Source organism: Pipistrellus kuhlii, unplaced genomic scaffold, assembly GCF_014108245.1.
Source record: "Pipistrellus kuhlii isolate mPipKuh1 unplaced genomic scaffold, mPipKuh1.p scaffold_m20_p_2, whole genome shotgun sequence".
Taxonomy (NCBI): Eukaryota; Metazoa; Chordata; class Mammalia; order Chiroptera; family Vespertilionidae; genus Pipistrellus; species Pipistrellus kuhlii.
This window is the reverse complement of record NW_023425515.1, coordinates 123733253-123744503: the sequence shown is the minus strand read 5'-3', so window position 1 is coordinate 123744503 and position 11251 is coordinate 123733253. Positions and strand designations below refer to the sequence as shown.

At 42.6% G+C, this 11251-nt stretch overlaps 1 long non-coding RNA gene across 1 annotated transcript in view; it reads right to left on the bottom strand.

Moving 5' to 3' along the window:
• Positions 1–3541: 3541 nt before the first annotated feature.
• LOC123652789 overlaps positions 3542–11251 on the bottom strand; it is a 9093-nt gene continuing 1383 nt past the window's right edge. Inside the window, exons 2-3 of the long non-coding RNA XR_006742280.1 lie at positions 9302–9306; positions 3542–3552 (exon numbers count right to left, since the gene is read on the bottom strand). This is a non-coding gene — a long non-coding RNA (uncharacterized LOC123652789). The remainder of the gene's footprint in view (positions 3553–9301; positions 9307–11251) is intronic.

The window sequence follows — 11251 nt, the reverse complement described above, 5'->3', positions numbered from 1 at the left end:
AGGGCTGATGTTAATAATTATTATAATTGCTATCCATCTTATTTATCCTCTAAGTCCCAGCTCAGATAACATCTTTTCACCTACATTTCTGATCTAAATTTTCTCTCTTGAACGCTTTCAAAAGCACTAAGGATAGTTAATGTTTATTGATCATTTACTATTGAGTAGATTCAAAACCCAGGAGAACATGGTAACCATGTGCTTTGCCTCATAGAATCTGGCTATAAAATAAAGAGGCTCACAGGCTGTGACACTGTTGCTAGCTCTCCATCGGAGAGGATAGCATCCCACTGAGACCCAACTTTTTTCTCTTGTCTGTCTTTTCCCAATCCTTCACCACCCCTTCTCAGGCTCACTGAACCTGGCTGAGCTGGTTCCACACAAAAAAATAAAATACACTTTAAAGTTACCATTTTTAGAGGGTATAGTTCAGTGGCATTACATACCTTCCATTGTTGTACAACCATCACCACCATCCATCTCCAGAATGCTTTCATCTTCCCCAACTGAAACTCTGTGCCCATTAGACAATAACTCTCCATTCTCTGCCCCACAAGCCACTGGGAACCACCATTCTGCTTTCTGTCTATGCATTTGTGCCTGGCTTATTTCCCTTGGCAAAGTGTTTTCAAGGTGCATCCATGTAGTGTGTGTCAAAATTTCTTTTTAAAATTAAATATTTCATTGTATGTATGTGTCATATTTTGTGTATTCATCTGTGCACGAAAATGTGCTGCTTCCACTTTTTGTTCCTTCCACACTACTGTGAACGTGGGTGTAAAATACTTGTTTGAATCTCTGTTTTCAATACTTTTGAGTACATACCTAGAACTATAACTGCTGGGTCATAATATAACTTTAATTTTTTTGGGAAACCACCTTAATGTTTTCCACAGTGTTTGTATATTTTCACATTCTCATCAGCAGTATGCCAGGGATCTAGTTTCTCTACATCCTTTTCAACATTTGTTATTTCTGGTGATATTTTGTTTTTTTATAATAGCCATCTTCGTGGGTGTAAAGTGGTACCTCATTGGTGGTTTTGAGGAGCTCTTTCTATTAAATTTTCTTAGTTTTCATAAAACACTCATGTGTAAATATTATCACTATTTTAGAAATGAACCTAATGCTCATGAGTTAAGTAACTTGCTCTACTTCTCAGCAAAGTGGTGGAGCTAGAATTTCAATTTAGGCAATCTTCTCCAGGGTTCACACTTTCAATCCACCCTCCCTCTTCTCCCCACCTCATCTATATATATATATACAAGACTAATATGCAAAGTGTCCCCTCGGGAGTTTGACCAGGAGACTGGGAGTTTGATCGCTCACTATGACGTGCGCTGACCACCAGAGGGTGGCGCGGAATGAAGGAAGAACCTGACTGACGCCTAGAAGGCTCCGATCGACCCTGATCACCAGCCAGGCCTAGGGATCCTACCTGTGCACTTGGCCTCCAGTGTATTGTCATTATGTACTGTTTCTTATGTACTACTGTCTCTAACTAGGTTTTAAACTTTAAAAAAAATAAAATATATGCCAAAACCTGTTTGGCTCAGTGGTAGAGCGTCGGTGTGGGGACTGAAAGATCCCGGGTTTGGTTTCGGTCAGGGGCATGTACCTTGGTTGCGGGCACATCCCCAGTGTGGGGGTGCAAAAGGCAGCTGATCAATGATTCTCTCTCATTGATGTTTCTAACTCTCTATTCCTCTCTCTTCCTCTCTGTAAAAAATCAATAAAATATATTTTAAAAAATAAAAAATAATAAAAAATAAAATATATGATGATCTTTGAATCCCAAAGGGCTTAGTATAATTCTTGAATGATAGGGGTGATAAATGTTTATGGATGAAGAAATATAGGCATAGAGATGCTTAGTTATTTCCCTAACACACAAGTAATAAAACAAAGATTGGAACTAGAATCCTTGCTCTTGATCACTGTATAAACCATTTTATTAACTGTGAACCCTTTTAGTGGATTCTGACATCATGGTAGTAACTATCATTTCAAAGCAGTCTTCATATCCACCAGAGTTCTTTCAACTCCTTTATAAAATTAAAAAAGAAAAATTGAAACACTTTACAACCTGCCATTTTGTTAAACTCAAACTGAATCATAAATAAATTTGGATTATATCTTGAGGCCATTTGGTTATTCACCAAAATTCACTGCATTGATTAATTTGGCAAAGCAGGATTTCACATGAAGAAGTGAAAAGAGCTCACAGCACCTCCTAAAATTAAGACTTGCTGGACAATTAAATGCCTACTTTCTGGAGGAGTCTCAATCAGCATAAGGAAGTTGGAATCAGCTGAGGAAAAACTGAAATCTTTATCTTCCTGTCCACTTTACCCCATTTGCTCATTCCAAGGAGAAAAATATGTGTGTGTCTTCAATCCGCCATCAGAAAACATTGCTTATTGAAGTTCAAGAGAGGAGGCATTTGTGAGCAAAAGCATTGAAGGGATCTTCTCAGATACTTAGACTGGCCCAGTCACTTAAATGTATATGTTGTTAAGGCAGCTGCTGCACAGAGCCCAGGGCACTGATAAAATGAAGTAAGAAACTGAACTCTGTCAATGATCTCTGCCATTTTTGAGTAAGACTGGATAATCTCAAACTTTTTAGTGAAAATTAGTTATCAAATGGTAAATTGGAGGTAGAATATTTTAAATTGGTACTGAGAAAATACTTTCTTTTTTAAATCTAAAAAATATAGTCACCTATGTACTCTATATTACAGAAATACTTATTTAATACTATAAAACTGCATACTGAGGGTGCTTTTTTTTTTTTTTTTAAATGTTTAGTGACTTTATAAAGGTCCAGTCTTGTTAAATTCTGAGAGTAGAAAATAAAGTCCATCCACAGTTGAATATGTTTATGAGGCCAGCTTTTTTTTGTGTATTTTGCTTTTGAGTTGCTACACTAAGCCAGCAGGTGTGTTTATTATTAAGCAAAGGCTCTTTTAAACCGCAGTAGTTTTATTACATTAGTGATGATACTTCCTACTCTGGTCACAGATTTGGGAGTTTGGTGTTACGGAAAGTCCTCACAGCTTTTGTGTATTTTGACTGGGACCCAGTAGTTTTTAGTGCTCTTTTCCAGAAAGAAAAAAAAAAAAAAAAAAAAAAAAAAAAAAAATATATATATATATATATATATATATATATATATATATATATATAATTTGTCAGACTTAAAAAGCTGTAAATGGATTCATCATTGAGCAAGCTGAGTCACTTTCCCACTCAAAAAACAAGTAAGGCCACATAAGAGAAAGGATGCTACCCTAAATAGAAAATGTAAACTCACTTTATTTTTGATCCTTTGATGTAGTAATACAAGGCAGGAGCCACTTTCAGTTTAAAGCGCTGCTACCCATATCACATGGATGATATTGAATTAGGAAAGGCTGCAGGCTCTGGGCGTCCTGCCTTAGGATCACTTCTGTGGCACCAATGAAGGGATGTGGAGTTGGGTTGCTTGAGTGCTAAGTATTTAGGAAGTGGATTTCCCACACGCATGGGGCTTTAGTAACCCATCTTGTTCCTCCAGCTTCAAGCCATGATTCCCACTGTAGACTGAGAAAGGTAATTAATGGAGGTGTCAGGAATAGAGACATGAGGCATGAGCCTGGGCTTTCTTCGGTATCACTAACACTAGTGCAAATTAAACCCTTTTAAGTGACTAAATTCTTCACATATTGGAAGGAAAAAAACCTTGATCAAAAGGAGCAATGGAGTGAGTCATAGATATAATATAGGTTCTTCGCCATATGACCCTAGGCAAATTCTTGATCTTACCTCCTAATCCTCATCTATAGATTGAGAAAATAGTGCATTCAAAAGGTTGCTAAGAGGTGTAGAGATAGATGACAAGTACTAAAATACCGGCCATTATTGATTTATAAGACACTTGTAAGCTCTTTTCTTTCTGCTCTGCCTCCTATGTTTGACTCTGCTGATGGATCAACCTCTTCTTGTGCCCCAGAGAATTCTCTCACACTGTATTAGCAAACATGCCATAAATTGTTGGAGACTCCATAAAGAAGTATGTGTCGGGGGTACTTCACTACCTCTAGGACATAAACACAACTGGTGTGCATCTGAATGGCCAACCAGTGTTAAAATACCGAATTACTTCTAAATTGCTTAGTAAACAACTACTGTCCTGAACCTTACCTTCCCTCTCCCTGTCTTAGCCCTGGAAGTGCCTGGCCCTCTCCTAGACACTACCATGACCCAGCAAATAAAAGGCCAATGCTTGGTGCAACAAAGGCCCTTGAGCACCTGATCCAGGGATAAGGCTGGTTGGTGGCTGTTCTGATTAATTTGTGACTCTGCAGTCAGTCTCTCCCTAAATAATATTACTAACATGGGACATTATATTCCATTTCTTTCTTTGCCCTATTTGGTGGGCCCTGTTGCTGTGTTGTGGGACTATTGATCATGGACATAGTTACATACACTTGAATCAGCCAAAGCTGTATGTAGACAACAGTAGTACAAAGTGTAAATGAGGAGTTAGAAGTATATTGTTGTAAGGTTCTCACACTCTACATAGTGTGGTGTATTATTTGAAGATAGACTATGATAATGAAGAGTGTATATTACAGCCCTAGCCGATTTGGCTCAGTGGAGAGAGCATCGGCCTGTGGACTAAAGGGTCCCGGGTACAATTCCGGTCAAGGGCACATGCCTGGGTTACGGGCTCAATCCCCGGTGGGGGTGTGCAGAAGGCAGCCCATCAATGAGTCTCTCTTATCATTGATGTATCTATCTATCTCTTCCTTTCTGAAATTAATAAAAAATATTTTTTAAAAAGTGTATATTATAAACCCTAGAGAAGCTACTAAATAAGTAAAAAACGATTTAGTTAATAAGCCACAGTAGAGAAGATATGGAATAATTAAAAAGTCTAAAAAAAGTAGGAAAGAAGGAAAAAGGGAACAAAAGAACAAATAAGACAAATAGAAAACAAATATTAAGAAGATAGATTTAGCCCACCATATTGACCATATTAAACATTAATGTAAATGTTTAAACATTTAAATCAAAAGGCAGAAATTGTTAAATTGGATGAAAAAGCAAGACTAACTATATGTTGTCTATAAGAAATGCACTTTATTTATTTATTTTTAATATATTTTATTGATTTTGTACAGAGAGGAAGGGAGAGAGATAGAGAGTTAGAAACATCGATGAGAGAGAGTCATCGATCAGCTGCCTCTTGCACCCCCCTCCCCCCCACTGGGGATATGCCCGCAACCAAGGTACATGCCCTTGACCGGAATTGAACCCGGGTCCCTTCAGTCCCCAAGCCGGCGCTCTATCCATTGAGCCAAACCAGTTTCGGCAAGAAATGCACTTTAAATATGAGGATACAAATAGGTTAAAAAGAAAAAGATGACAAAAATGTATTATGATAACACTAATAGAAAGAAAGCTTATTTTGCCATTGCTGGTGTGGCTCAGTGGCTTGGGCATTATCCCTGCACCAAAAGTTGCAGGTTCAATTCCCAACCAGGGCACATGGTTGCAGGCTTGATCTTTGGTAGGAGGCATGAAGGAGACATTGATGTTTCTCTCTCCTTTTCCCTTCCTCTCTCTCAAGAATCTAAAAAAAGAAAGAAAGAAAGCTATTTTACTATCAGATAAAGTAAACTTCAGAACAATCAATAAAGGAATAAAGAGGAATATTTCAAAATGTCAAAGAGTTCAATTCATCAACAGGACACAACAATTATAATGAGACAGGTTTAAATACATAAGCAAAGACTGCTTCATGACTGAAGAGAGAAATATGCAAATTCAGAGTTTTTAGGTGGGCATTTTGACACTTCGCTCTCACTAATTTATAGCACAAGTAAACAGCAAATCCATAAAAAGATAAAAGACTTGAACAATACTACCCACCAACTTGACCTGACATTTATAGAACATTCAACCCAGCAACCAGCAGTATACATGCCTTCCCAATGCACTTGTGATAGTCATCAAGATAGACCATGCTCTGAGCCATAAAACAACTCTCAATACACTTGAGAGGAATTAAATCACAAATAACTAATATTAAGAATGAATATGGAGATGTTGCTATAGATTCTACAGACTTTAAAATTCTAAGAAAGGGAATATTATAAACAGTATTATGCCAATAGATTCAATAACTTAGATGAAATGGATAAATCCTTGCAATACACAAATTACCTAAAGAAGAAACAGATAATGTGAAATAATCATATATCTATGAAATATATTGAATTGATAGTTAAAAACCTTCCCACAAAGAAAACTCCAGTTCCTGATGACTTCACTGCTAAATTCTACCAAACATTTAAGGAGGAATAATATCAATTATTCACAACCCCAGATAATGGAAGAGAAAGGGAAATTTCCTGGCCATCATTATCCTGATACCAAAACTGGACAAATAAATTACATAAAAATTACAGACCAACATATCTCATGAACATAGATACTGTAACAAAAGTATGGCAAATTTTGGCAAATAAATGAATCCAACAATACATTAAACACACACACACACACACACACACACACACACACACATGCACTTTAAGACTTATTTCAGGAATATAAGGTTGGTATAGCATTGAAACTCAACATAATTCACCTTTTTTGACAGACTAAAGAAGAGAAAGTCACATGTTCCTCCATAGATGTAGAAAAGGAATGTGATAAAATTTAATACTCCTTCCTGGTTAAAACAAATAAACAAAATCATTCTCAGCAAACTAGAACTGGAAGGAAATCTCCTCAACCTGATAAGGGACATCTACAAAAATCCTAACACTAACATTATTCTTAATGGTGAAATATTGAATTTCTTCCTATGACTGGGAACAAGGCAAAGATGTCTGCTCTTGTCACTTATATTTAACAGTAGAGGCCTGGTCCACAAAATTCATGCACAGGGGAGGGGTGTGTCCCTCAGCCCAGCCTGCACCCTCTCCAATCTGGGATCCCTCTCACAATCCAGGACTACTGGCTCCCAATTGCTCACCTGCCTGCCTTCCTGAGCCAAACTGGCTAGGGCAGGATGACATTTCTTAGCCTCTTCAGCAGTGGACCTTCATTTTTTCCTCCAGGAATGTGGTAAAAAACCCTAGATCACTGTCTTTGATTCTTATTACCCAAGTTACCAAGAACACTGCAAGTGGCTTACTAGGAGCTTAGCCAATTAGAGGACAGAAAACATCTGTTTTCTCTGTAGCTCACGCGCAGAGGTGAGATTGCTGGTGCATTGCAGCTGGAACAGCCCCAGGCCCTCCTGTCAGTCTCTGCCCTAGGCCCCCAGTCAGTGTTGGCTCTGGGGTGGCCCCCCTGTCGATGTCAGCTCCAAGGCAGCCCTCCTGTCAGTATTGGCTCCAGGATGACCCAAGCCGCTGCAGTTCAGGCCCTATGTCTCTGTCTCCACTCTGGGCCTCACCTGTGCACACAGCCTCTTTCTGACTGGTCATGACTGTTATAGTGTCCTGGCCTAATTTGCATATTACCTCTGTATAGCCTATCTAATAAAATAATAATATGCAAATTAGCCATAACCCTGCTACACCCACAAGCCACGCCTGAAATATCTGGCCAGGACAGCCGCAAGAGCACCACACGCAGGCGGACTCCACACGACTGCACTGCTTTGGTGCAGGTAGTTCTTTTTAAAGGTTCTGAGAAGGAAAACCCCTATTTTACAACAAATTTTGTTTAAAATTTTCTGCTGTTCTTCCTAGACAAAATGTTGCTGTCTGACTTGTAGGCCAGAGACCAGACATGCCCACAATCTCAATACCATGCCAGGTGCACTTTTTCAATTGGATAGAACTGTATTGTTTTTAAGGCCAGCATCAAGATAACCACTAGGTGCACATAGGGCTGGCTCTTTAATAAAAAAAATAAAAAAATAAAATAAAAGTTCTGCCTGTAACCTTGCTTAGAATTTGAATTCATCCTCCCTAGGCCCATCGAGCGATGAACAAAGCAAGTCTCTCCAAACTCTCCCCCTGCACCATCCAACCCCTTGGGAACTCTGCAACAGTTCAAACCACAGGAATTTTCCTTTGTTCTAAATTCTAAATCCTAAAGACTATATTCTAAAAACTGGGGTCAGCCCACAGGGTCGTTCCCTGTCACATCCTGCTAGACATTGGAATGTGGCCCTATCTTGCAGAAGCAGAATTCAGTGGTTAATCTCCAAAGGTTATCTATAGTTTCTACCCCTGAAGCTACTGAGTCAGTGGGAATCAATATCCTGTAACTACCCTATTGTTTAAGCAAGTAAGTGAAGGTCAAAGTCAGAATAGTAGGGTTAAAATTCAAACAGCAGTTTTTACCCAAGTATGATTGCTACCATATTTCAACACCCACCAGCCAATTAGGAGCAAGTATGCAAAATAACCAAACCAAGATGGCTGTGGCGACAGAGAGAGCAGGAGGAAGGCTTGGGTTTTCCCGGCAATGGAGGAAGCCAAGCTTTCTACACACCGGGCCAGCCCAGGCCTCTGCTTAAGACTACAAAGTTTCAATTGTAGAAGATACATAAATCTCAACAGAAATGGAAGCAGCCACAGAGCAGGCAGAAGGCTTGGCTCCGCTCCAGGATACAAAGTTTCAATTGTAGAAGAAAATAAATCCCAGATACCAGGGCCTCCACTTGGGTCATGCCGGAGGCATGGCCAGCCTGCAAATCACCACAGGCCCCTCGCCCAGGCTGCCCTATGCCCCAAAGGAACCTCCACCTTGATCCAGGACACCCTTCAGGGCAAACCAGCCAGCCCCCACTCATGCACCAGGCCTCTATCCTATCTAGTAAAAGTGTAATATACAGATTGACCATCACTCCAACACACAAGATGGCTGCCCCCATATGGACACAAGATGGCCACTATAAGATGGCCAGCAGGGAAGGGCAGATGGGAGGGACCAGGCCTACAAGGGAGGGCAGTTGGAAGTGATCAAGCTTGAAGGAGGGGGCAGTTAAAAGTGACCAGGCCGGCAGAGGAGGGAAGTTGGAGGCAAACAGCCTGGCAGGGGAGCAATTAGACATCAATCAGGCTGGCAGGGGAGTGGTTAAGAGTGATCAGGCTGGCAGGCAGAAGTGGTTAGGGGCAATCAGAAAGGCAGGCAGATAAGTAGTTGGGAGCCAGCAGTTCTGAATTGTGAGAGGGATATCCGACTGCTCATTTAAACAGGAAGTAAGACATCTGTCAAAGGGTCCCAGATTGGAGAGGGTGCAGGCTGGGCTGAGGGACACCCCCTTCCTGTGCATGAATTTTGTGCACCAGGCCTCTAGTATATAGATCACATTCTATGAAATCAGAAAAGAGCCCTTCAGTCCCAAACTCACTGAACACATGTGCTCCTCCTGTGGCCCTCCCTGCACCTGGGTCTTGGAGGCAGGCCTTCACAGTTTACCTCTCAGGTGCTGTGAGGAGCTGGGAGACAGGTGAACAAGAACTACACTTTATTTGAGAAAATACTCAGAGCCATGAAGAAAACGCTTAGGTGCTGTGACTAGGAAGCAACAGGGACTGCCTTGGTTTTCTGTTGCTGCCCTAACAAATGACCTCAAATGGAAGAGTGATGGCAGGTGCTGTGGGTAGAAACCCGAGGCAGATGCTTTGAGCTGTGCTCCTCCCTGTAGGCCCTGGGAGACCCAGCCCGACCCCTGCTCATGGGTGCTGACAGAATCTGCTCCCATGGGACCATTCTGTTCCATGTCTCTGCCTAAGCACTGCCAGCTGTCAGGGGCCTCCAGAAAACCTTGGTCTGTGATCCCTTTCTCTAGCCTCAAAGCCAGCAATGTGTGTTAAGTCCCTGCCATGGCATCCCTGATCCACCCTCCTGCCCACTTCCCACTTTCAAGAACACCTGGTCACTGAGAGCCAGGACCTCAGAGTGGGGCCACAACTTCTGCACTTTCAGTACAGGGTCTGGGATTTGGTGCTCAATAAATGTCCAATCACTGATTTAAAAACAAAGAACACCTGGTTAACTTCACCACCTGCCTAACCCAGGACAGTTGCCAGGTTACCTCTGTAACCTGCCTTACCATTGTGACCTGTCTTAGTTCTGTGACCTGTTGCCACATGACACCCCACCAGGCTGGGCTGGGGCCACTGCAGGGTGACTCCCCTGCAGGCTCAGGAAGAGCTCCCCAAGATCTTGTCATATTTAAACTCAGACTCGGCTGTTGAGACAGAGCTGGCCACATGGAGAAAGGGGAAGCCACCACCAAAGGGGCAGCAAGTGCCCCCGGGCAGGGAGAACCAGGTTGGCTGGGTGCAGGAGAGGACGGGTGAGTAAAGGGCCCTTGTGTGGGGAATGACATGATCAGGTTTATATATTTTAAAGTTCACTGTTATTTTTGGCATTTAAAATTATATTTGAGGGGGTAGAATCCATACAGATGAAGAGGGTGAGATGTACTTCAGGTACAGAGAGTGGGAACATGGCCTGGAGGCAGGAGAGATGAACACTGGTGACCTGAGCACACACCTCTCAGAGGCCGGTGAGTGAGGGACAGGGCAGGGAAATAGAAGACCCTCCATTGAGGGTGCAGGGTATGGGGGACAGAAGACCCTCCATGGGGGGTATAAGGTAGGGGGGGGTAAGAGACTCTACATGGAGGGTATAGTCAGGGGGTAGGGGACTGTCCAATGGAGGTTACAGGGCAGGGGGAAGGGGACCTTCCATGGAGGGGGGATTGTGGATCCTTCCTGGATGTGGCAGGACAGAAAAACAGGGGACCCTCCATCGATGAAGCAGAGCAGCAGGGACAGGACCACCTCCATGGAAGAAACAGGGCTTGGCATTGGGTCATGGAACCCTCCATGGATGGACAGGAGAGTGGGGACATGGGAATCTCAGGGATGGGCAGGGCAGAGGGTCTCCGGTGCCCCCTGTCCTGCCCCCTCTATGGAGTGGGAAAAGCAGGTGGAACAGTGGACCCTCCACGGACGGGGTCTGCCAGAGCAGACAGGGGATCTTTCATGCAGGGTTCAGGGCAGGGAGGACAGGGGACCTTACATAAAGGGGGCAGGACAGGGGGCACTGGAGACCCTCCATGGAGAGGGAAGGACTGGGGTTAGCGGTCCCTCCATGAAGGGCTTAGGGCAGGAGGGACAGGGACCCTCCATGGAGGGGGCAGAGCAGGGAGGATAGGAGAGGAAGGAGGTGTGAGATGGGACACTGCCCCCTCCAAGGAGGGTCCCCTTTACCCCCAAGAAGGT